Here is a 27340-nt window from a genome sequence, read left to right as displayed (position 1 = left end):
GTTTGCAAGGTCTATAAGATCTTTGTGCTTAGCACAGGGTTCCTAATAGATTCAAGGTTATCAGTTTCTTCTAGTTCAAATCTGTTGCAACCAAGAGCAGGCCTGGAATAGCAGCACCAGACTGCAGATTGTTTCAAGTACCACAAGGGGTTGCTAGAGAGCAACAGAAGCACTAAACTTTAGTGACTAAAGAAACTTAACATTTCTCTTTTTGATCACATCATTTTCTTAGTTTTGGTAGGAAGTAAGGTGTTTTCTTCCATTTGGGGTTTTAGTTACTTAGTGGCTATGGCTCTGCTGTGGGTTACCCACATTTGTCGGCTTGTAGTAATTTTCTGTATACCAATCCCTCAAAGTGCTTCATCTGTCTTCTCTGCTCTTTGGAGGGACTCCGAATATGCTTTCTTATTCCTCAACTTCTTGAACACAATCTAAATAAATATGGTTTTCAAAAGAAAGGAATAAGGTGGGCCCCACCAGGGAACCAGCTAGCAGATCAAGCATCTCTGTGTCAAGTGCTAAAGGATGCCTCTTGTAGGTGAACAAATTGTAAAACATGCCACTGCTTCCAAGCTGACCTGGCCTGATTTGGGGTAGTGTCTGGGAGCTAAACTCGGGCTAGGTCTCAGCCCTCATTTATGCCCTTGGTTGGGCAACCTGAAGACAGAATTCTAGAATTAGTGGCAGCTGAGACTAACATGATATACACACACACACACACACATACACTAGAGGCCCAGTGCATGAATTCGTGCACCATTGGGGTCCCTCGGCCTGGCCTGTGGGATCGGGCTGAAACCAGCTCTCTGACATCCCCTGAGGGTCCCAGATTGCGAGAGGGAGCAGGTCAGGCCAAGGGACCCCACCGGTGCACGATCGGGGCTGGGGAGGGATGTGGGAGCTTAGCCAGCCAGGAAGGGACAGAAGGAGGGCTCCAGGGTGTGTCCAGCCCATCTCACTCAGTCCTGATTGGCTGGACCCCAGCAGCAAGCTAACCTACCAGTCTGAGTGTCTGCCTCCTGGTGGCCAGTGCACGTCATAGCAACTGGTCAACTGGTTGACTGTCTGCCCCCTAGTGGTCAGTGCACACTATAGCGAGTGATAGAGCACCCTTAGCATATTATTAGCATATTACGCTTTGATTAGTTCCGTGGCTGGCAAACAGCTGCTCACGATCCACATTGGCTCTTTGGCCCCTTGAGTGTGGCTCTTCCACAAAATACCACGTGCGGGTATGCATATACAGTGCGATTGAAACTTTGTGGCCCATGCGCAGAAGTTGGTATTTTGTGGAAGAGCTGGTATTTTGTGGAAGAGCCACACTCAAGGGCCAAAGAGCCGCATGTGGCTTGCGAGCTGCGGTTTGCCAACCACTGGATTAGTTGAATGGACAACCAGATGACAGGTCACTTAGCATATTAGGCTTTTATTATATAGGATTTAATTATTTTTCTTGGAACTTTGTGCACCTCATGTAGCTGAGACACTTGTGCTTTCTTAATTGCCTGAACTATTTTAAACTTTGTAATTATTCAATTACAGTTGTTAGATCTTAATCACAATGAGCACTATTTTTGTACATGAGATTAACGTTCCCTTGTGATTCAAAGATGCTCAATTGCTAATAGATTCCCAAGGGGAGGCACTCGAGATGATGTACTTTGGCTGTTGCACTGCTAGTTCAAGACATTGCAAGAAACAAGGACATTTTCCCTGATATGAAAGAATATTTTGCTCCTTTATGCATCAGCCTAACTTGCTTTCTTCATTCTGTGCACCCCTACAGTCTCTTTCATGGATTCACTGTCATGTCTGATTATCACACAAATGATCTATCAGTTAGATTAAGTTTGACAGCATAAACCACAAAATCCAAATACCAGTAGCTTACACAATATTGAGGTTCATTTTTATTTCACTTTAAAGAAGCCAACAAGTTACCTGGGCAGTAGCTCCACAATCAACAGAGACCCAGAAACTATCTTGTTTCTATGTTCAAGATTACCTCGTGGTCTAAGATGGCCTCTGGAGCCCAAGCTGTCAGGCCCAAGTTCCAAGGAGAAAATGAAAAACGATAGAAAAGCAGGCGGTGTCAGACCATCAGCAGCCGGAGGTCTTGAGGGGCAGCGGCCGCACTGCTCGCCGGTCAGCGGGCGGGCAGGTGGGCGGCCCGGGTGGTGCCATGAAGCTGTTCAGCCTGAGCACCCTCTACAAAGGTGACCCCAAGGCGGTGCTGCTCAGGGCTGCCTACGACGTGTCGTCCCTCAGCTTCTTCCAGAGGACCAGTGTTCAGGAATTCATGACCGTCACCAGCCAGCTGAGCTTACGTCAAGGAACAAGGCAGCAGAGCTTACGTCAAGGAACAAGAATATCTGTGCCACGTCTACGTGCAGAACGACAGTCTTGCAGGAGTGGTCATTGCTGACAGCGAGAACCCATCCCTGGTGGCTTTCACCTTGCTGGAGAAGGTGCTGGACCATTCCTCCAAGCAGGTGGACAGGATCGACTGGCCAGTCGGATCCCCTGCTACCATCCACTACACAGCCCTGGATGACTTCCTTAGTACCTACCAGAATCCCTGAGAAGCTGACCCCGTGAGTAAAGTGCAGGCAGAACTTGATGAGACCAAGATTGTTCTGCACAACCCCATGGAGCCCCTGTTAGGATGAGGCGAGAAGATAGATGACTTGGTGTCCAAATCCGAAGTGCTGGGAATTCACTCTAAAGCAGCGGTTCTCAACCTGTGGGTCGCGACCCCTTTGGCGGTCGAACGACCCTTTCACAGGGGTCACCTAAGACCATCCTGCATATCAGATATTTACATGACGATTCATAACAGTAGCAACATTACAGTTGTGAAGTAGCAGCGAAAATAATTTTATGGTTGGGTCACAACATGAGGAACTGTATTTAAAGGGCCAGAGTGTTGAGAACCACTGCTCTAAAGCCTTCTACAAAACAGCCTGGAAGCAAAATTCATGCTGTGCAGTCATGTGACCATAGTCTGCAGAGGCCCCCTGGCTGCAGTCCCAGTCATTCCATCGGAACTGTGGCTTCCAGAGACGCCTGGGCCACGGCAAGACCAGAGCACGATCACCGTTCACTGTTGCTCCTGGAAGCACCGAGGCAGCGGAAGGGACCTGGGGTGGGGAATGTTCAAATGCATGTTTCTGGTCATTTTTGAAAAGATAATTTGAGGCCCTCAGAGGTATTTTGGGGCTGAATGAAACAGCAAACACTCCATGACTCCTGCAGATGCCAATGGGCTCTTGTCTAACCTGAGGCACCCCAGGTTAGAGCCAGCTCTGTATTGGTCCTCAGCAGCCTTTGGGTTTTACTTGTACATTAACTGTGTTAACGCTTCCGTGAGGGGGTTCTCAATCCACAGGACTAGGGGTGGCAGAGCGCACACTGGATTATCCTGGGAAAGCTGCCCAGGGTCACGGGGGTAGGGGGCAAGCAGGGCCATGAGGAGACAACCCCTGAGATTCACAAGAATCTCTTTGCATTTCTGCTGAGACTGACTTCCACTAAGATGCCTTGGAGGTGTTGGAGGGGGCTGGGCACCTGCCTGACCTGCCTTGAACCTGGATCTCAGGCACGTGCCTCTGGCAGCAAAACTGTTTTGGCAACCACCTGGGCCTGTGTGTCTTAGCAAGTGGCCTTCCTGTGGCCACTGTTATTGGGCATCAAGAGCAGGTGCCAGCCAACCAAGGACCAGCACCCCACTTTTCTGAGTGTGGCAGCCCCCCATCCATCCTGACCCTCAGTCCCCCCATCCCTCCTGACCCTTAGCCCTCCCAACCCTCCCAACCCTCAGCAGCAGGAAACCAGGCCGCACAGCAGCCAAGGCGATGGCCCAGTAGGTCCTGGCCCCTCGGCCTGCCCGGTCCTGGGTCGTGCTGCCTTGTCCACACTGCCTCCTTGCTCTGCGTGCCACCTGCAGACAAGGTGCCCTTGCTGGGGTGGTGTCAACCAGTGTGGTCTCACCTGGGGGTCCTTCCTTGAGCATGCTGGTTCTTGCCCAGCCCTAGCCCCAAGGTCCCACTCACCCAGCAGGAAGTGCCAGCAGCCCAAAATCTCACTTGGGCCAGAGAATGGGATCCGTGTAGCTTCTCAGTACCTGCCCCAACAGGTTCACCCGCCGGCTGTCCTTTTCACTGGGCACTGCTGGCCTCCCTACGGTAGCTGCCTGCCCATGACTCCTCCTGCTGGACCCTGCCTTGGGGCGCAGGCCCATCCTATTCATGGCGCTTGAGGTGGCTGTGACCCCACGTAAGACAGTTGGGTCATGGATGACGGGGAGGACCTGGGCGTGGGTGGATTTGGGAGGAGGGGGGTGGCTGGTGGAGGCCCTGTGCTGTGTGCTCCCTGTTGATGTCATTCTGATGTCATCTGGCTAAGAGTGTATTTTAATAATTGCTGCCTAATTTTTCTTGTGTTGTTTGAGAGGTTCCTATCTGGATAAAGTTGTCTTTTGAAATAGAAAAGAAAAGAAAAGGAAAGGAAAGGAAAGGAAAGGAAAGGAAAGGAAAGGAAAGGAAAGGAAAGGAAAGGAAAGGAAAGAAAAGGAAAGAAAAGAAAAGAAAAGGTACATGATGCCTTGCCGAGTCAGCCCCTTTAGGATGGTTTTTTTTTAGATGTCTCAGTCAACAACTTCCATTTGTATCCCATTAGCATTCCTATCGACAAAGAATGCTGGGAAATAGAGTTTTTTTAGCTGGACACGCTGAGACTCTTAACAATATAGGAGTCTGTCATTAAGGCAGAAGAGAGGATGCTTCTACCATATATGAGAATTCAATTGTCCGATGTCCAGGAGAATACAGAGATTAAAAAACAAAACGCAAGAGGAGCTGCCATACAGAGAGTTGTTGCATTGTCTTCTTACGGTCCCCGAATGCCCATCTACTCTGTGGCTGCAAGGTGGAGTCCCTCTGCCTCTCTTATCTTGAATGCATCTAGCTTCATTTACCAACTATATGCTCTCTATGGCCAGTGCTGTCCTCTCTCCTGGGCTCCAGACTCACAGAGCCAATTACTGAGTTGATAGTTCCTCATGGAGGATACATAGGGCATCAAATTCAAGAGCCCCCCCCCTCCACAGTGAGCTCAGAGACCTGCTCCCCTTTTAGTGTCCACGCTCCAGCTGCTTAAGCCCCAGACCTGGGTATCATCCCTGACTCCTTCTCCTGGCTCTTTGTATCACCTCTCACATAGACAGCTTTCTCCATTTTTACCTCCTTCCAACATATGCTTCACACAGCAGCCAGAGAAATTATTATTTTAAAAAATAGAAACCGGATTAGGGCACTCCATAGCTTTCTACTAACCCAGCGGTTCTCAACCTGTGGATTGAGACCCCTTTGGGGGTCGAACGACCCTTTCACAGGGGTCGCCTAAGACCATCGGGAAACACATATATAATTACATGCTGTTTTTGTGATGAATCACTATGCTTTAATTATGTTCAAGTTGTAACAATGAAATTGGGGGTCACCACAACATGAGGAACTGTATTAAAGGGTCGCAGCATTAGGAAGGTTGAGAACCACTGTTAACCAATGGCTTCTTACTGCCCTTAGAGAAAAGTCCAGCTCCATAACAAGGACTAAAAGGCCCCGAGTGATTGCTCTCCCTTTCACTCTGGCCCAGGCACAGTGGTCTCGCTAATGCATTAAGTTCTTTTTCATTTCAGGCCTTGGCACATGCAGTTCTTGCTTCCAGGAATGCTCTTTCCTTGGATCCCATCTCTTCATTGAGTGACTCCTCATGCATTCTTTGAGGTATCAGTTCCATGCATCCCATACAAACCATGCCAGATTCCTGTCGGTGCCCATAGCTCACTGTATTTGTCCTTTGAAGTGTTCATCAGCCTTTAAATTATTTGTTCATTTGTAAGTCCTTGAAGGAAGCCCCCCTCTGTCTTTTTTCTTTCTGTATCCTCTCTGCCTGGCACAGAGCTCAGCGCATATTCATATACTCAATCCTTCGTTCATTTACCATTAACTTAAAACATTTGTTCACATCCATGTCTTCATTTGTGGTTCAGTGGTGGGGAAAGACTTAGTAAAATAACTACCCCAAAAGTTACTTCATAAGAGTTTTGATCAAAGCTGTAAGTAAAAAGATAGGGCATTTCAAATGTATGCTCAAGAGACATCTGACCTTGTCTTGAAAAAATGAGAAGAGTGGAAAGTGAGTTTTCTGTCAAGGACACAAATAAGAATGTTTTTGCCATCTCAGCTCTAACCCTATTCTGCACCCCCACCTCCTTACACTGGACCAACAAATATAAACCCCGTGTGAGACAAGTTCAGTTGAAACATTTTTAACCCAATAGCTAGCATAATGCTGCCCTCTTGGAGCTTCTCATTGTGGAAATGCAACCCAGGAATTTGTCTGCTGCCAGTTCCTCTGCCTCTCCCTCCACCATTTTTTTCTGCCCATTTTTCTACCCTCAGACTCTCTGCCACCTTAGCCTAGTTCTGCTCTTGTTGAAACCTGGGTCGAACAAGGCTTCATATACCAAGTGAAACCTGCCCCCTATTCACATCCCCATGGCTCCTAAATTGGGTCAACATGGATGAGTGAGGTTGTGGTCCTTATGAGCTTGTAGCCTGTGATGGCCTTAGGATGATGAACAAGAGGGACTTAGAGATGGCAAGGGAGCTGGCAGAGGGTCCTAGGGGACTACTCTTAAAGCTCTCTTTGCTTGCCAAGATAAATAACAAAAGCAATTTCTAAAAGTGCTTTGATTCAAGTTTATATAAAATTGAAGGACTGTATATAAGGAAAGAATAAGAACTCCAAGGAGGGCTTCAGAGCAGCTCTGACAAGGTGATGGGGTGTTTAACCACCTAACTCTCCTCCCCGCCAGCCATTCTTTGACATCAGCTATTGCTTACAACCTACTGGCATCCTCAAGACTGAGCATTTGTTGGCAGCCAGGCACTGCAGCGTCTTAGAGAGCCCATGAACAATGATAACGTTCCCAGGTGCAATTTAGAAGTCAAAGATTCATTTTGTCGTCTTTAATCTTTGGACACCCAGATTTCTTGAGGGCAAACCTCCACCTCACTTATCCACAAGGTAAGGACTTCATGTGAAATCTTTGGCCAGGGCTCTGGGGGAGTCCATTCAGACCCAGGCCCAGGCTTTTTACCTGAGTAGATGGGTAGTCCCAAAGCAAGGAAGACCTTTGAGAATTCTTTACTTCCTGTCCAAAGCGGCAAGTTGGCCACAAGGGGGAAGCATCATACAGAGCTAGTGCTCTGGCCCAACCTGCTCTTTGTTCTGGCTTTTTTCTATTGTCATCCACAAAAGGAAGATAGGTGAGACCCAGTGCAGGCGGCTGTTGTTCAGCTGTGACCATGCCTGCGGTTTTAACATGACCATGCAGCCCAGGGACACTCAGTGAATAGCAATGGACATTGATGAGTACTTAGCATTTAATTTACTAGTGAAATTAAGAAAAAAAAAAGGCAAGTATAGGTAGCAAATTCTTAGATTCAGAATAGTCATATGCTGAACACCAGGGGTTAAAAAATCTGGTCCAAGGCTGGTCTTGCAATACACTCATTAGTCATGTATTTTGGCCAGCCTCTTAGCCTCATCTTTTATATGGTCCCCATCAGCTCTCCTGTCAATATGACAGGGCTGGTCGGAGCATGAAGCCATGGAACCTGGGCAAAAGTTCTTAGAAAAATGGTCAAGTAGGATTGGAGACTTACTGGCACTGCAGCTGTTTGAGCAAAGGGAATGCAGCTGGCATTTCTCTGTACTAATGGGATCTCTCTGAGGTGAGGGGTGTGTGTGTGTGTGTGTGTGTGTGTGTGTGTGTGTGTAGTGCTACTTTTTTTTTTTTTTTTTTTGTGCTACTTAATTTAAACCCTAGTTCACTTTAGTGACGTAAACCGCCATCTCTTCAGGCTAGGTGTCAACTATCTTGGTTAGTCAGGAGTTTCCAGTTTTAAAACTGAAGGTCATGAGCCCAGAATGCCCCTCAGTCTCTTTGGGATCATTGTTCAGGCTCCCCCCTGCTCTCATCTCTTCTCCACAAAGACCCTTGTGAATGGAGGAAAGGTGTGCTCACCTGACTCAGCAGTGAAAAGAAACCCTGGTCTTCAAATCCTTGTGGAATTCTCTGGATCCTATCTGCCTCCCGTAGGGTCGCTTTGGAGACTGGTCAAGGAGGATGGGGTAGCTTCAGAGACTGGGACCCATGGCTGGAGCCTCTGGCTCTTGTTTAACACCTTTGATCTTAGAGTCTCTACCTACTCCATCCCGTTAGCTTTGCCCTCAGGACCTCTTTTCAGGCTTGGGCACTTCTGAGTCTCCTGCTCCCCCAGAGAAGGACTCGGGGAATGGGCAGTGCGGCCTCCGACTCATTTGATTATCCACCTCTACCGCATTTATCACTGCACTTGTCATTTTACAAGTGGCAGCACCAGGTGGGATCTTCCCCCCCTCCCCACCAGGATGCCAGGGGAAGTGTGTACCAGCCCAGGCATTTCCAGTCTCCTTCATTCACATCTGACTGTGGATGACTGCCTGTGGTAGGCAGAACTCTAAGATGATCCTAGGAGTCCCAGCCCTTGTGTACTCACACCTTTCCTTGGTATTAAATGAAACATGAATCCAGGTGCTGCTGGAGACGGGTTTTGCAGATCAGTTGACCTTAAGAGAGGGAGAATGCCTATTGTAATAACCAGGCATGGCGTTGGATGGCTACTAGACTTATCAGGGCGATCACTTCACAAGTTCTGTAAATATCTAATTGATATGTTATACATCTGAAACTTATATGACAAATGTAATTGAAAATTAATTTTAAAAACAAGAGAAGGGAGATTACCCAAGTGAGCCAGACTTAATCACAGGAGCCCTTCAATCAGGTCCGGAGGTCAGTCAGAGAAGTCAGAGACTGGAGCCTGAGCCTGTGGAGGGGACACAAGGAAAGGAGCTGAGGGCAGCCTTGAGTTGTTGAGAGTCATCTGTGTGACAGCTAGCAAGACAATGGTACCCAGTTTTACAACTGCAAGGGGAGAGTTCTGTTAACAATAAGAAGCAGATCTTTTCCTAGTTGATCATCCAGCTAGAAATACAGTCAGCCTTGGCTTCTGCCTCGTGAGGGGCAGAGCTGAGGACCCAGCTAACACACAAAAATTGTAAGGTAATACATTTGTGTTATTTTAAGCCACGGAGTTTGTGGTAGTTTGTTACATGGTATAGTAAACAAATACATTGCCTTTCCTTAGAGGAAGGGTCCTAAGACAGGGAGGGAGAATGCCTTTAATCTCCCTTCCTTCTCATATATTCAAATATTCAACCAGACACACAGCTCCCTCACGGAGAGTCTGGATTTTTACAGTTGGAATGTAAAGAGAAGTAAGGAGTCAAAGTTGAGATTTTGACAGCCCAAATGGACTCTCAACACTTGTTTCATCAATAGTAGTTGGGAAAACCACACATTAAACTGTAAGAGCCAGGCATTTTAGAGAAAAAAACCCCAAAATCCACATCTTTCCAAATTCCAAAAGCTTTTCTTTAAATATTCAGTAACAGAGCTTGGAGGACTGAGCATAATTTTTTTTTTATAAACTAAAGAAGAATGTAGGCTGTAACAAATTCAATTTCCTCCACACAGGAAGGCAACTGCAAACTTTCTAAACTAAGTGGAGGAATTTGGAGGAAAGGAAAGCAGAGAGCAAGGCAAAGGCCAAGGAGCCCGGGGGACGGTGGGCAATGAACACTCTATAGGTAGTTTTGGGGGTGAGAGGACAAAGAAAATTTCTACCCCCTATTCTATGGGAAGGGAGCTCATCAAATATCCATTGTCTATACAACAAAAATCACTAAATTTTGTGAGATATTCCAGGTTTGAAATTCTATAATTGTAAATCTTCTTATGCACATTGGATAGATATTTTGAAAATCCAGATTATCAGCTTTGCTGGGATTTTTCTGACTTTCTCCTGATTGTAAAATATTTGTCATATTGAGGTTATAGGAACTACAGAGAGGTGTGAGGTAGTGATCAGGATTCCTCTGCTCAAACTCCCTTCTCTATCATGAATGGAGGTATGGGTTGTCAGCTTCAGCAGATAACTCCTGTGGACATCTATGAGAACTCTGAGTCTCATGAGCTTTCAGATTTTCTCCTTTGTACATAGAGAGTAATTGAAGGGAGCAAAACAGTGACCAGTGGGTGGGGTCCCAATGAGGAGACTCACAGGAATTGTTGATAAACTCCTCATATGATTAATTCATTTTTTTTTAAAGAGCAGAGATATTATTTTAAAAAGCTGAGATATACCATATAACTCACCCATTTCAAGTGTACAATTCAATGGTTATCAGTATATTCACAGTTATGTGCAGCCATCAACATAGTTAATTTTAGAACATTTTTCATCACCCCAAAAAGAAGCCCCATATGCTTCAGCTATCATCCTTCTTCTTCACCAGGATCTTTCTTCCTCATCCCTAGATACCACTGATCCCCTTTCTGTCTCTATAGATTTCCCTGTTCTGGATATTTTATATTTATGGGATCTTATAATATGTGGTCTTTTGTGACTGGCTTTTTTCACTTGTCATAATGTTTTCAAGGTTCATCCATGTTGTAGCATGTATTAGAATTTCATTTCTTTTTACGATCAAATAATATTCCATTGTATTGACATGCCACATCTTGTTTATCCATTTGTCAGGTGAAGGACATTTTAACTGTTTACCCATATACTTCCTTTTGTGTGTTCTGTAGTGTGTGGAGTTCTACTAGGCACCTAACAATGACACATACTTCCCTTTCCTGAAAACATAGGTGGACTAAGCAGAGCTGGTCATTCTGCGATTCAGACAAGTTAAGTTCTAGATGTGTTGAGGTCATGCTGGAGAGAGAGGCCAGTGGCTTGGAGAGGTCCTTGTAGTGGTGGGTCAAGATGGTGTCTGGGACAGAACTTCAGAGACATATCACATTCTTCCAGAGGTGATCAGGCTCAGGAGACATGACTCACGTTTACCCAACTGATTAGAATTCCTAACCAAGACCACCAACCTGCCTGAGAAGTCAGGAAGTTAATTTACGATTTTACAATGTCTCTAAACAGACCTGGGATAAGGAGTTGGTTTAGACATGATCTCATGTAGGAGAATCTACATTAGAAGGTTGCCTCATGAGGCCTTTTGAAGGCATGGGGACTGGATAGCTTTAAGGAATTAACATTTAAGCCATAATAACTGAATACACTTTGATATGTGTTGGATAAGCATTCTTCAGGTCAGGACACCTGCTTTTCAATATATAGCTCTGGATAAACACTGACCAACTCTTGCTGTGTGTGTGTTTTTTTTAAAAAATATATTTTATTGATTTTTTACAGAGAGGAAGGGAGAGAGATAGAGAGTCAGAAACATCAATGAGAGAGAAACATCGACCAGCTGACTCCGGCACAGCCCCCACTGGGGATGTGCCCGCAACCAAGGCACATGCCCTTGACCGGAATCAAACCTGGGACCCTTCAGTCCGCAGGCCGATGCTCTATCCACTGAGCCAAACCAGCTATGGCAACTCTTGCTGTTTTTACCATTTCTTCTTCATTTCAAGTTGATCACCTGTTTTCTATATACACTGAAATTTTTATTATACAGGGTGGGAGAAAAATAGGTTTATAATGGTTTGTATGGAAAATAATATAATCTACACTAATAAAAGAGAAACATGCAAATTAGTGTCACTCTGTTACGCCCACCAGCCAATCAGAGTGACTATGCAAATTAACCCAACAAAGATGGTGGTTAATTTGCATATGCAGGTGCAGATCGATGACTGAAGACTGAAGGCTAAAGAGGCTTGGCTTCTCTACTGCGGCTGGACCAAAGGCCTGGGTCCTGGGTGCTGGAGGAAAACCGGTGCTGGCAGCCAGGGGAAGGAAGGCTTATTGCACGAGTCTTCATGCCACGGGCCTCTAGTAATTAATAAAGAATAATACAATAAACTCTGGGTTTCATGTACTCACATTTGTAAACCTACTTTTGTTCCACCCTGTAATTACTTAGAACAGTAATATCCAAACTTTTTAAAATTATACACCTCTATGATTAAAACTTTTGAGTGTTAACCCCACATATATCTATTTATAAATTATATACATGTACCATTATCAATTTGTACATTAAAATTAAGATTTATTTATCTAAATTAAATTGAATCTAAATTGAAATGTTAAGATTTTTTTCTTATACCTCAAATTTTCTTGTACTCCGCTCTTAAAGGATATTGTTTTAGAATTTTTTTGCTTTTACATTAATTCCATCCCAGTTCTAAAGTTACACTTTAATCATCTAATCTTTTAGTTGGGATTACACCAATTTGGGTTTACCAGCCTTACAAACCCATTTTTTTTCCCCTTTATAAACCCATTTCTTAATGTAGGTTATTTATATGACAAGAGAAGGGCTACCTCATCTGTTTTATATTGATTCTATTATTTTCAATTTTAGCTAAGGTGACATCTTCTGTTCATTTCCCAAGATTCCAGGGGGCAGCTTACTGCAGCCTTTTAAGTATAGACTAAGATCTTGCAGGGGAGCTAATGTTCTGCACTCAGGCTTCTCTGAGAAGACAAATGGTGGGAGATGAGTGTCTGGGGGAGTCACTCCTAGCAGGAATGTGGATTAATGGCACCAAGATGGTGAAATTGGGCTTGGTAATAGAACTTGGGAATTGGTGAGAATCACTGAGAGGCAATGATTAGCCTTTTGGAAGCGGGCACTTTGCTTTGCCTGCTAACTGTGCTCCCTGATGTATTGATTGGACTGTAGAGCTGCTCAGAGGAACTGAAGTGAAGCTCAATCCCCAGAGCAGAGAGCATGATGGTTCCAGAAAATTCTTTGGCCCTAATTGAGAGACACCAGTAAATTAGAATTTTAGTATCCTAGAGAGAACACTTTAAGCTCAAAAAAAGGATGGGCTGGGCTTCAGATGGAAAGGAACCTGCTTCTACACAGACCAGGCTTGCTAAAAGAGAGGAGTCTATCCTCGAACTATGTCAGTGGTTCTTAACATTGTGTGCAAAATGGAACCACCAAGGAGCTGTTAAAATGACTGATGCCTGAGTTTCACCTCCAAGACATTCTGATTTCATTTGTCTGGGCTGAGGAGTGGAGAATATATATATATAAACTTCAGATGATTCTAATGTGCAGCCAAAGTTGGGAACTGTTGGACTGGAGGGTAGAAGAATGGAGTGACCCAAGGAGTTTCCGGAGGAGCCTTAGAGGAAGGAGGAGGGACCTGGAATAGCCTAAGTAGTTATAGAAGGTTGAACTGCAGGACCTCCCGTGATGTCATTCACCAGGCTACCATAGACACCGTGAAGAGAACATTCAGAAAGAGAAGGAACTGGGAAAAGGCTGGGATTTCCATAGCCCTCAGGAAGGTGGCCAGGGATCTGTGCTGTGGAACCTTCTGTTTGGGCTGCCATCACCTTGGTTACAACAGTACCTGTGACTCAGTAACCCCTTTGCAAGTACAGTGAAGGAAGCAGAGAAGGTGCTCTGCGAATGATAGCACTTGCTGTATTCTTTTCCTTCTCACTCTCCTCTTGCCTCTCTGCACAAAGCTTGTTTATCCATTAGTACTTCAGTCTACCACCCATTTTCCTTCTTTTCTGCCATTTTCCAGGCATGGGAAGGAAGGCAAGGGGGAGGCTTTCTCTGACCCAGAAATATCTGGAAGAATCTGGTACATGGTCTCTGGGTAGGCATGAGTGTGACTATGCTGGAGCTGCATTTTTCAAAGTGCGCTTCTTAGATGCTCATTCCTCAAGATGTTCATCTCTGTGTCCATGCAAGCTTGGGAAATACAGGGAGCTCAGCGCCCTTGTTGAATTCCACACTGCCCCTTAGAGAAAACGCTCTGAGATCTCCCACAGAAACCTATTTGGTTTTTTTGTAACCTTCATGTCCCCACTCATCTGGCCATGGAATTGTTTCTTTCTGCTTAGCATATTAACATCTTGCCTCTTTCTCATGACACACTTTTGGGAAACTGCCCCAGAAACTACAATCAGTGGCTTCATTCACAAAGGACAAAGAAGGCAGCTGCATCCTGCACACACGGAACAGGGCAAGAACTTCAGTTGGGCCCTGGCCTCTCACTGTAATTGTGCCCTTTTTCCACCCCCTCTGTTACCCCCCTTCCTGTTGCCATGGCAATGCCCCTTGGGAGTTAGGGCCAGGCCTTCTACTTCTTTCCTACACCCCTCCTTACCACCCTCCTTTGTGTCTAGAAGAGCATCGAACACGCAGTGGGTGATGCTTTGAAACATTGATTGATTGAGAGTTGGGGGTTTCATTTGGGCCATCGGCAGGTGGGCCGGGCAGAGGAGAAGGCGTCCCATGGTTTGCTTCTATATATTGGAGTAGAAGAGGCAGGCAAGAGGGTGGGAGAGTGCAGGTCTGCGAGCTCACACAGCCTTGGCATGGCCTGGGATTTTTTTAATGTTATGATCACAAATATTTCACAAATTAGGAATGGCGAAGGGCACATCAAAAAAGAAAGCATTTTGATTTCCTGGTATGTTTGGTTCAGGGGTGAATTTTTCTTTCAGTAATACTTCTGGTCATGTTGCTTGCTCCAATGTTGTTTTTGTTATAAATAATTTTCTTTTAAGTTTGAGAAGAAAAGGATGTCCTACTTTCTCTTCTGTCTCTAACTGGTAATCATAATTTCAAAGCTCCAAACCAGGACACATACCCTGATACATGGCTTGACAGGATATTTGAAATAGGGGGTCCGATGGGGATGAGTGTCAGAAATGGAGGTGCCGGTCCCAGAAAACTGGGCCTCCTAGCTGCCCTGCCCACACGCCCCATGAGTGGTGTCTTTTGTAAATTACAGAGGCCAATTGTGGTATCCATTGGTAAAACCTGGGTACCCCGATATTTTCTAAATTGAAAACTACCTTTAAAAAAGTTTATTGCTGCAAAGTCAAAGGCAGCCTTCCCAGAGGGAGGGAAAACAAACAAAAATCCTATTCAGGGTTTAAGTGCATGAAAGACCTGGTTATTTCCAGTCTGCTCTGCTACCCCAGCCCGGGGCTCAGGCGCTTCATGAATGAAAGGTTTGTGGGCATCTGCTTGGGAAAGACTCACACTACTGGTTCTGTCCCCAGCGGGCCGAGAGGGCTTCCCAGCGCCTGAAAGTGCCAATTCTTAAGGCGTGAGCATAGGTGGATTATAACGGAATCAGCTGGTTCTTCTTAAGTGTGAAAAGGCTGGTGATTAGAGTACCATGGCCTAACATTTGTGGAGTGTCTGCTATGTGGTGAGAACTTTATGTTTGTAATATATAAAAATTAATATATATTTGAATATAGGTATTAGTTATATGTGGTATTTATTTTTGTTTAGTATATATAAGATGGATATATAAAAATCGATATATATATATTGATATAGTGGATATATAAATATCAATAGATATAGATCTATATAGATATATCAATATACTATAAATATAAATATATCTATGTAAAGATGTATATCATTTTTATATATCCACTTAATATATACCAAATATATTTGATATATAACTATGTATCTATTTCAGATATATATCTGAATGTACACCAATATGTATCAAAATATATCACTATACCTCTATCTATCTATACATACAACTTTATTTATTTTTATGGTTTTGTGTTAATACTCATGGGGACAAAAGGAATGGGAGGCTGAAGGTGGGTAAGTGAAAAGGCTCATCTAGCGCACACAGTGGCGGGCAGTGGGCCCTACTCCCAGCTCAGGGCTATCTGACCCTGCAGGGTCCTCTCCACAGCTCCATGTTTTCTGCATGTCAGCCTTGAGAATCACCGGAAATGTATGGATTACGGCTGAAATGAGGCTGCAAACCTGAGCCAGTGGATATTGCAGCGATCCCTCTCCCCACTAAGATTCTCTATTTCAAATCCCACTCTCCCGCCACAACCCCCTGTCCTTCTGCCGCCTTCCTTAGCCTCGTGCATCGTGCCTTGAAGCTGTTCTTTGACCCCAGCTGTGCCTCCAATCCATCAACCCCCTCCCATCCCATCAGATTTCCCCTCTTTCCCTTAATCCATCTTTCCAGCTCTTCTCTTGCAAATACGGCCAACTCCTTCCATCACCCCTCTGTCCTTCCTGTCTCACAATTCTGGAAAAACCCAGCCCCCACCACCTGCCTTCTCTGTGCCTGCTTCCTAACTGCTGAGGGACTCAGGAGAAAATCTCACAGATTGGTATCACTTCAAATATGTTCACTTTGATAATGTTCAATAATCTCAATGCTGCCCAGTAATCTTATTGTGTCTTTTTAATCAGCTTACTCTCCCAACTCCACAAATATCTTACCTCCCCATTCCTCCAACCCCTCCCCGCTCCCAACCCCTACCTCTGGGCTAATAATTTAGCTTTAAACCTCTCAGCGAAAACAGATACTATCCAAGAGAATGCCAGCCTCTTCCCACCATCAAATCCACACCCCTCCCTGCACCCGCACTTCCCTCACACGCTGGCAACCTGCTGCTGTCCACTCTGCCAGGCCGAGGACTGGGGGCCTCAGTTCTCCACGGGGGCCTCCCCCAGGTGTGGGGGCCTCCCCCCTGTGTCTACCTTCCAAGGCCAGGTCCCAGAGAAGAGTAATTGGAGCTGCATTGCCTTTTATGACGGACCTCAGAGGTCACACAGCATGTGTCTAATGTGCTCCATTGTTGAAGGCGTCACAAAGCCCTGCCCAGGGGCAAAGGGAGGGGACGGTCTCCACTGCTTGCCGGAGGAGTGGCAGGTTCTGGAAGAGCATTTGGCATAGACATACCATCCTGACCATTTTAGGAAAATAAAATCACTGCAATTTACTTATTATTTTTTTTACTAGTCATCATTTAGGGTCTGCTTTAAATTTCACCCACCTCCCTAGATTGGGTGCCCTGATAACACTCAAGGTACCACCTCTCCTCCTAAGTGGCTCTTATCATAATTTTACCTTATACAGTTATTTCTGTGGCATTTTTGTTCATCATCTATGGTTCATTGCCCGTGCCCGGCATAGACTGTAAGCTTCTTGAGGACAGGACTATGTTATTTTAAAAAATATATATATATATATTGATTTCAGAGAGGAAGGGAGAAGGAGAGAGAGAGAAAAACATCCATGATGAGAGAGAATCATTGATCAGCTGCCTCCTGCATGCCCCCAGTTCAAGCCCGCAACCCAGGCATGTGCCCTTGGCCGGAATCAAACCTGGGACCCTTCAGTCCGCAGGCTGCAGCTCTATCCACTGAGCCAAGCCGGCTAGGACTGGACTATGTTCTTATTCACCTCTGGTCTGCAGCACCTGTCTCAGTACCTGATGTGCAGTAAGTGCTAAAGGAACACTTGTCAAATGGATAATCTAATTCTGAATAAAATCCACCTTCCCTTCCCAAATAACCCATGAATGCAGTTGGTGCTGGCCATGAGTTTATCTCGAATGCTTACATTAAACGGCTACAACTGGAAAGCATAGAACACACACCGCAGTGATGACTTTGTAAATGGCTAAATCCTTCCTGGCACTGGTTCTACTGTTGTTGAGAGCTATTCAACACAGAAAACCAGAGTCAGGTCGGCATTTTTCCAAGGGAGGCTCTTTTTAAACCAGAGGGAAGTGTCCTTTGCGAGGCTGTTGGCCCAAACAACTTGGTTATCGCTCAGAGGGCTGGAATAGTCACAGTCGGCCAGAGGGGAGCTGGAAATACCACAGAAAGAACTCTTCCTGATTTTCAAAAACTGCTCACCTTCAACCAGAGACTTTAGACATTAAATCAAACAAAACAAGTATAAGTAATTCACCTAAACGCTGAATCCTAAACTGTTAGAGAACCAACTGGTGCATTTTTTTGGGGGGGGGGGTGCGGGGGGAGGGTTTGAGATGAAGGCCCTGGGGGATGGGGAACCTGGAGAAAGGGAATCTGGTGGGGTCGTTGGTGGTGGACTAGCATTGATTAAGGACAAGCTTCTTGTCAGGTGCTTTACACACATTATTTCAGCTAAACCTTACCACAGACCTGTGAAGTAGGTGGTGGCATCCCCATGTGAAAGATGAGGAGACCAAGAAGTTCAGCTCCTTGACCAAGGTGATGCAGCTCATGAGTGGAATTGCTAAGATTCCTTCCCTGCTTGCAGTACTCCCCAAGCCTGCACATTTTCTCCTGTACCAGGCGTGCAGGTCTATCAGGAGAGCTCAATGAGCTTTTATTGTGGGGTCTCATTTACACTAAGCACTGAGCCAATGGTGGCCCAACAGGGACCACGCATTCTTCCTTCACTTGTTGATGTAGAGGTGACATGGCCCAAATCTTCCAAATCTTGAAATTACAGGAATCTAGGGATAACAGTGGCTGAATAAATTGGTATTTATGAATGTCAGTTTTCCAAATTGTAGCAAAAGCCTCAATAATATTCTTCTCCTATGACTGTATAATTCTGTAAGGAAACAGAGACAACAATAATTTTGTATGAGAAGGATCATAGTAGTATTATCCACAAGAAAAGAAGGAAAGAAAGAAGGAAAGAGGGAGGGAGAAATTATTCAGTGACATGATTATGATATGATTAATTTCATCATCCATTTGTTTAATTTCTGTCTACCCCAGAAGATAGAACATCTACTGCATGTAAAACATAATTCTAGGCCCTAGGTATAAAAAACACTGACCCAAAATTTAAAATGGGTCCCTGCCTGACTGAGGCTTAATTTTCACTGGAGAGAGACTAAACATAAACAAACGAATGACCAGATCTGCCATATTATATGTCACATCCTTCCATATTCTACCATCTCAAAAATCATTTATGAGAAAAGCAATCAATGCAAACAAGCAGAAGAGGTAAAGGAAGAAAGAACAATAGAAGAGAGGTGGGGTCTCCTGTTGTAAGTAGGGTGCTGAGGAAGGAGGTCGCTGCTGATGCTTGAACAGAGATTTGAATGAAGAACAAGCCACACAGGTATCTGGGGGAAGAGAATTCCAGGCAGAGAAAACACAAACACAGCGATGCTTACTAAAATGGAGAAGTACTTGAGAGAACCAAGTACTAGGAGGCAGGAATCAAGAGTTCAGATCAGCCATTTGAAAGTTGAGATGCCTACATAGTAGGCATAATATTAAAAGGTGCCAACTGGTGTCCAACAGACACTGGCCAATTAGAAAGGTTTCTCAACTATTCATATCTGATGTCATTTGTAAACAAACTAGAGGCCCGATGCACAAAATTCTTGTGGGAGGTGGGGGGTGTCCCTTAGCCCAGCCTGTGCCCTCTTGCAATCTGGGACCCCCTTGAAATCTGGGACCCCTCGCTCCTAACTGCTCGTCTGCTCACTCCTTATGGCTTGGCTCGCCTCTCCTTAGCACTGCCGTGGGGGCTCCCGCCACTGACGCTGTGCTCACCAGCCATGAGCCCAGCTTCTGGCTGAGTGATGCTCCACCTGTGGGGGTGCACTGACCACCAGGGGGCAGTTCCTGCATTGAGCATCTGTCCCTTGGTGGTCAGTGTGTGTCATAGTGACTTCATTGTGGTTGTTCCACTGTAATGGTCAATGGGCTTTTATTATATAGACTAGGGGCCCGGTGCACGAAATTCGTGCACTGGGTGTGTGTGTGTGGGGGGGGGGAGTGTCCCTCAGCCCAGCCTGCCCCCTCTCACATACTGGGAGCCCTCAGGCATTGACCCCCATCACCCTCCAATCGCAGGATTGGCCCCTTGCCCAGGCCTGGGCAGGGGACCCTCATTTCCCCCCATCACTGGTTCTGCCCCCAGCCCAGGCCTGATGCCTCAGCCAGAGGCATAGACCCCCATCATCCTCCGATCGCCTGATCAGCCCCTTGCCCAGGCCTGACGCCTCCTCTAGAGGTGTCAGGCTTGGACAGGGACCCCCATCTCCCCCTGATCACTGGCTCTGGCCCCCGCCCAGGCCTGAGGCCTCTGGCCCAGGAATCATGCCTGGGCAGGGGACCCCCATCTCCCTCTGATCGCTTGCTCCACCCCCCGCCCAAGCCTGACGCCTCTGACCCAGGCTTCAGGCCTGGGCAAGGGGACCATCATATCCCCCCAATCCTCGGCTCTGCCCCCCACCCAGGCCTGATGCCTCGGCCAGAGGAGTTGACCCTCATCACCCTCCGATCACCAATCACCGGATCGGCCCCTTGACCAGGCCTGATGCCTCTGGCCCAGGCATCAGGCCTGGGCAGGGGACCCCCAGCTCCCCGCGGTTGCAGGCTCCGCCCTGCCCAGGCCTAACACCTCTGGCCTAGGCGTCCGGCCCGGGCAGCGGGGACCCGCAGTGGCAGCGGCCCCACGATCGTGGGCTCCGCTTTAGGCCCAGGCAAGGGACCCCTAGCTCCCGGGACTGCCAGCTTCGACCGTGCCCAGCTCCCATCGCTGGCTCCACCCCTACTTCCTGCTATCACTGGCCAGGGCAGCAAAGGCGCCTGATTCTCTGATCATGGCTGGGGGGCAGGGCAAAGGCGGCCCCAGGGCCGCCTTTGCCCTGCCCCCCAGCTCTTAGCTCCCCCCTGGGTTTCTGATCACTGTCAGTGGCAGGGGGCTTCTTCCTGCTTTCCCTTTCGCCCCCCTGCATTGTGCCTACATATGCAAATTAACCGCCATCTTGTTGGCAGTTAACTGCCAATCTTAGTTGGCAGTTAATTTGCATATAGCTCTGATTAGCCAATGAAAAGGGTATCGTCGTACGCCAATTACCATTTTTCTCTTTTATTAGATAGGATGGTAAGACCATATTGGAGCATGCTAGTGAGTGTCTACTAGATCTTTAAGTGGAGATACATGATTCTGGAGTTCAGGAGTGGGTTAGGGCTAGCATTAGGATGTGGGAATTATCCACATACAGATAGTAATTTGGAGTTGTGGGCTTGATGAGATTACTAAGTGAGAATGTGCAGAGATTAACATTAAAGTTGGGGCGATGAAGAACCTGCAAAGGTGAGAAGTGGCCATTGAAGTAGGAGTAAAACCAAGAGTGTGTCCTAGAAGCCAAATAAAGAAAGTATTTCAAGGAGCAGTTGATGGTGTCAAGTGCTGCAGGGTTAAAAAGAGCCATGAGGACTAACCTTTGGATTAGAAATGTAAAGGACATTGGCCTTGACAAGAAGAGTTTTAGTGGAGTGGCAAGGATGCAAGCCTTCTTGGAATGTATTGAAAAGACAGCAGAGAGTCTAAACAACTCCTTTAAGACAGTGTGATATAAAGGGGAGCAGAGAAATGGAGCTGGAAGGGAGAAGGATGTGGCGGGCAGCTGCACAGGTTTGTATTATTCGCCTTTTCGTTCTGGGTGGGAGAAATTATAGTATGTTTACTTATTGGTGGATGTGATCTGGCATGGGGGAAACATTTGATAAGAAGCTAATTGCAGGGCAAATCTTTGTGCAGGTGAAAGAAAGTTGGATGGCATGCAGGATGAAGGCACTGGTGGCAGGAGCACAGGTGACCTTCATTTGCACCAGAGAAAGCAGACCAGGAGAGCACAGGTGTGGGGTTGGTGGACTTGATGGGGGAGAATGTAGAAATTCTCTTCTTATTGCTTCAACTTGCTTAATGAAATATAAAGCAAGATCATTATATTTAGGAGGAGCTACTCCAAGATGCTACAATGGTTTCTCTTGGATATGGGCATTAAATTTCTTTTCTTTCTCTCTTTCTCTCTCTCTTTCTTTCTTTCTTTCTTTCTTTCTTTCTTTCTTTCTTTCTTTCTTTCTTTCTTTTAACTTTTGCAGTTTTGATTTCTCTCTAACAAATGTGTAATAATACATATATTTTTCTTAGTAATAGAAGTCATCTCCCAGTGCCCTCCTTTTCTGCTCTGTATAAAGGATATACACTTATCAGTTGTATGTCCTTGAACTAGATGCTTACATTTCTTTGTGCCTTGGTTTCTTTATTAGTAAAATGGGAATGATAATGTCTGTGCTAATTAGTGCATTGGGTTGGAAAAGTATTAAATGAGAAAATGTGTGCAAAAATAATTTGAAAAGAATCAGCGTGGCATAGATATAAAATTCTTAGATTGTGGATTTTTTGTTTTGTTGTTTTATTGTTTTAGTAGGGAAGTACGTATGAGGCAGAGGTGGGATCTAAGAATAGGCTAAAATCATCAATTCACCTCTCACAAGCTACTAAGTAGTCTTAAGAGCAAAAACTGCTTTTCTGATTCAAACAGTTCTGCGTCCTTTTATCAAGCTTCTGATTAAGATTACAAGTGTTGTGCTCAACTCTGGAAAAGAAGGTATGAAACACGTTTCCTTTGCTGTTATATGAAGTTAACTTTACTATTTGATAATCTAAGTTAGAATGTTTCCCACTAGCCAGTTTTTTTGGCTTCATATATATTAATTGTGACATTTACCCCAAATTTTACATTTGTATTCAAAACCTCTCAGAGAATATATAGCCATAATTATTCTTTTGTTATTTTTCCCAGTTACTGTGTTTGCATTGTTAGATATGCTTCAGCACATGGGCCCTGCTGGCTCATCGTCATTAGATGCACACATAGAAATCTACTAAATAAAAGAAATCACAAGATAAAGATAAAACCACTTAACACACTTTGTATGAATTAAGTAATGATAGTGGAATCGCATAACTCTTCCTCAAGTATGATTCTGGACTGCTTTGTGTTTCTTGGCATTTGAATATTTCATTGTCAGCCTTGAGGATTACACAATGAAAAGACAATACTGAGTTTTTGCTGTTGGACAATATATATACTATTGAAGATAAATGCTCATTAATCTTTGCTTTCAACTTATTTACATCCCTTCTTTTTTTTTTTTATTGTATGACAGCATAACCCCAGCATTAAAGAACATTTTGAAAAATGAGAAAACACAAACATATTATCTGACTATAACCACTTTCCTTGCTGTGAATTCTCAGTTCATCTTTGTCCTTTGCATGGTTGTAATTATAATATGTATACAATTTTGAATATGGCTTTTCGGAATGCATTTAATAGAGAGTATTTTTAAGATACATAATAATTGCCCCAGTTATATTTCTACCTTTTGCTAAAACTTGATTGTGTTAGAAAAACCCTGAAATTGGAAGATCTTTTGGGGTCAGGGGGAGCCCTCTTCATGGGGGGTCAGGAGCAAGAGCTGATGTGATGGTGGTTGATGTCTTCTCAGATGGTCCTTGATTAAAATTTTGAGTATTTTTTGGCTTCTATTTTGATGAAAATCCTGATTTATGACTGTCTCAGGGCAATTTCGACAATGAAATGTAACTCACAATTGCTGTCGCTTATTTCACATGTCATCATGTTTCAAGTTTGTGGTAGATGAATTGCAAATGTGGTCCCAATTTTTCATAGCTCCTGTATCCACACCCTTTGCAACATGACTGCAGGTATTCCCATCAATAGGTTGGATCTATCTCTCATCTCCAGGGTCTGGGCTGGACTCCAGTTATGCTTTGGCCAATGGAATGCAGCAGATTTGATGTTGTGTCAGTCCTGAGTTCGGGACTCAGAGATTGTGTGCACATCCACACTAGCCTGCTGAAGGATGCTAAATGAGCCCAACAGAGGCCCAGCTCTGAGCCAACCACCAGTTGACCACAGGTCCACAAGTTATCGTATTTTTCCATGTATAAGACACTATTTTTTTTCTCTAAAATTGTTAGACTGAAAATCGAGGGGTGTGTTACACACGGAAGTCAGTAGGTCAGCCAAGTAGGGAGCCGTGCAAATGTGTAGCTGCCCGTACCTTGTCAAACAGGCTTCCTCTAATCACGAGCCTTATTGTTACTGACAACAGCTGATGCCATAACTGGAAGTGGAGGTGGAGGTGGAGGTGGAGGTGGAGGTGGAGAGTGTGCAGATGCAACAGCGACCAGAGCATTCTGAGTCCATAAAGATGTCAAAAAATAAAAAGATAAATACCAGTAAGTGATTGCCTTACTCTGCAAAATTCAAACTGAATGTAATCAGTTATGCAAAAGAGCATGGAAATAGAGCTGCAGAGAGCCAATTTGGATCTCCTCCCACTGAGTGTATGACCAGACAGTGGAGAAAACAGGAAGAACAATTCCTTAGGATGCCAAAAAAGAGGAAGGCCTTAAAAGGAAAACCAGCAAAATGTTAAAATATTGATTTCTTAATTTGGGATTGGAAAAGTGGGGGGTGTCTTATACATGGGAGTGATTTATACATGGAAAAATACAGTAGTCCAGTTAAAATGAGCTGAGCCAGGCCTGGTGAGCAGAACCACCCAGCTGAGAAATCCTACATGGCTGCTATTTGCAGCCACTAAATTGTGGGGATTTCTTGTACAGCATTATTTTGGTAGTTTGTAACTGATATACTAGTAAAGTTTTATCACATTTTGACATTTGGGATAATTCTAGTTTTTGCCCTTGGGTTTCTGTAATAATAATAAATTTCACATCTGGAGTGTGTGTGTGTGTGTGTGTGTGTGTGTATAGACATATACTTTGTTCCAGGATCATTACCCATCTTTCATGAAAGGCCAAAGACTTGTGGAGACTATGGACTGAGGAGTACTTCGGATCCCCATTCATGCTTGAGCTCAGACATTCTACCTTAGGGCTTTCATGCTGCTTTCTTTTTTTCTTTTTTTTTTTTTAAAATATATTTTATTGATTTTTCACAGAGAGGAAGGGAGAGAGATAGAGAGTTGGAAACATCGATGAGAGAGAAACACCGATCAGCTGCCTCCTGCACATCCCCTACCAGGGATGTGCCCACAGCCCAGGTACATGCCCTTGACCGGAATCGAACCTGGGACCTTTCAGTCCGCAAGCCGACGCTCCATCCACTGAGCCAAACCGGTTTCGGCCATGCTGCTTTCTTTAATGGGATGAATGTGAGCTGGGACTGCCTTCATTTAATTTTTTCCCTCTTTTTAATCCAATCTATCAATTCTATAATCTCTTCTCAACAGATTTTCAAGTATGCAGAGACTGGAAAAAATAAATGAAAGTTCAAGTGTTATTGTTAAAGGAGAAATTGTTTCTATAACTGCAAGGTAACATCTAATTAACCTCAGAATCCAGCCAGCACCCTGATAATGGAAGTGCGCAATTCACAAGGAACTAACAGAACCACCAGAAATTTAAGCAATTCATTGTCGTGTGTGTGTGTGTGTGTGTGTGTGTGTGTGTGTGTCGGCGGGGGGGGGGGAGATGCTGCTGTTATTTATTTTCATTTGAATTTTAAATGATTTAGGACATATATACACACCTTTACTTTAGATGTAGTATTTCTCAGTAAAGCATTGTGTAACGAATTTCTCATACGAAAATATGTTGTTGTATGGGCTCAGGTATCTCACAGGTCAAGTGAGTTCCCAGACAGAGTGACAGCCCTTCAGCAACCAGGAAGAATACCATCAGCCATCCTGTCCTCTATGGCAAGTTTCTGATTTCTTATTACTAATATGCTCTGACAAGAAGGTGGATTAAGTTATTTGAGGAGGAGGGAGAATGGACTAAATCTACTTTTCCTCCATTTTTACCCATTCATTTTAGATGGTCCATTGTAAAAATGCACACCATTATTTTTTAAATTGCAACATACAGATAGATAGAAGGAAGAAAAGCAGATCCTCATCATCCTATCACATAAAGATAACCACTCTGAACAGTTTGGAGTATTTATTTCCAGGTAAAACAATTGGAAACGCAAATGAATAAACAAATATAAGACACTCATATAAAACCTAAATGAAAAGGGCAAAGTCAGAAATTCAAGTGCATTTAGAAAGCAAGTGCATGGACATTCCCTCCTCTAAAGAATGAGGGCAATCTTGGTGTCATTGCATGGGTGGTGGTGAGAGCAGAGAGACAGACTTAGGTCAGGACCTGGCAGAGAGAAAAATTCATTATTAATCACAATAAGCAACAGGGCAGACATCAATCTAGAACTTCATAAATGCCAGGCACTGTTCTAATCACTGTCTCTATATTAACTCATTTAAACCTTCCAATAACTCTGAGAGTAAGGTGTTACTATTATCCTCATTCGCACAGGAAGAAATGCTAAGTAACTTGCTCAAGGATGGAGCTGGGGTTCAGATTCATGCCCTCTGTTTACGGTGCCCTTGCTCTTAAACACTATGTGATCAATTTATTATTTCCTTTATTATAATTATGAATCGGACTCCCCACAGGACTTCAACAGGCATGTTGGCCATTTAGAAGGAGCCCTCTTGGCACAGCTGTGGAGAATTTCACTTCACCCTTGCAAGCATTTATTGGCTTAAAAGCATGCTCCTTTGAAACTGAAATCTGATTGTCATCTGTCACCATTCATTTGTGTTTTCACCTCTCAGTACCTTTTCTTCTTCCCATTTTTCTTCCAGAAGGCAATAAATTATATTCAAATGGCAGTCATGGAGGAAACGTTCCTTTCTTCCCTCATCAGCAAAGCTGATCGATGAGCATGAAAGCCCCGGGGAAGGAGCATCTGCTCGAACTCAAGGATCCCCGCTTGGATTGAGGATGGAATTAACAGACACTGAACAGTTTGCCGCTCAACATTTGTTCAAGTCTGGCACACGCACACATCATTAGCAACTATGTTTGAGAAGCAAGATCAAGGAGGTGAGGAGGAGCGGGGATCTGATTAAAGGGATATTCAAGACAGAGGAAACCCAGAGCATTTAGGTAAAGCTTCGCAGCTAAAATGAATGAAGTAGAGAGCAGAGCAACTAGCCAGGTGCAGGCGGGAGGTGTCAACAAACAATTTGGATAATTTTGTCTCTGCAGCTTCCCAAACAGAGTCATTTCATGCTGGGAATTCCCCAGGGTGGCTGACTCTTCTGGTTAGCTGGCTCCACCACTAAAATGAAACCTTTATGAGGGCAAAGATTTTGCTGTCCTGTTCACTGCTGTGATCTGGGCTCATAATAGATTAAATTAGATATTCATGGGATAAGTTAATGTATACTTGTTCAAAGCTTGCCTTGACCCGAGTCAGGCAGAGAAAGTCTGAGATGTTCAGCAGGAATCAGAAACAATATGCATGCCAGAAGAATGATATCTTCTAATTCTGATTGTTAATTACAGTGTATGGAATCAGTGATGAAATGTTATTGTAATGCCTTTTGTGTGCCGCCATGACTCTAGGCAATGCAGGAGATACAATAGAAGAGGCAGTTGGCAATGGCACTACAGAACAGTATTCTTCGGGTAACTTCTCACATTTGCTGGCCACTCTCTAGTTTATAAAGCAGGTTCACACATATCAATAGGCCTGTAATCTGACCAAGGATGGGG

At 44.7% G+C, this 27340-nt stretch overlaps 1 pseudogene; it reads left to right on the top strand.

Moving 5' to 3' along the window:
• Nucleotides 1-2124: 2124 nt before the first annotated feature.
• LOC132227438 (synaptobrevin homolog YKT6-like) lies at nucleotides 2125-3275 on the top strand (annotated as a pseudogene).
• Nucleotides 3276-27340: the final 24065 nt, after the last annotated feature.

This window comes from Myotis daubentonii, chromosome 1 (assembly GCF_963259705.1).
Source record: "Myotis daubentonii chromosome 1, mMyoDau2.1, whole genome shotgun sequence".
Classification (NCBI taxonomy): Eukaryota; Metazoa; Chordata; class Mammalia; order Chiroptera; family Vespertilionidae; genus Myotis; species Myotis daubentonii.
The sequence above is the reverse complement of the archived record's forward strand: the minus strand, read 5'-3'. Positions and strand labels throughout refer to the sequence as shown.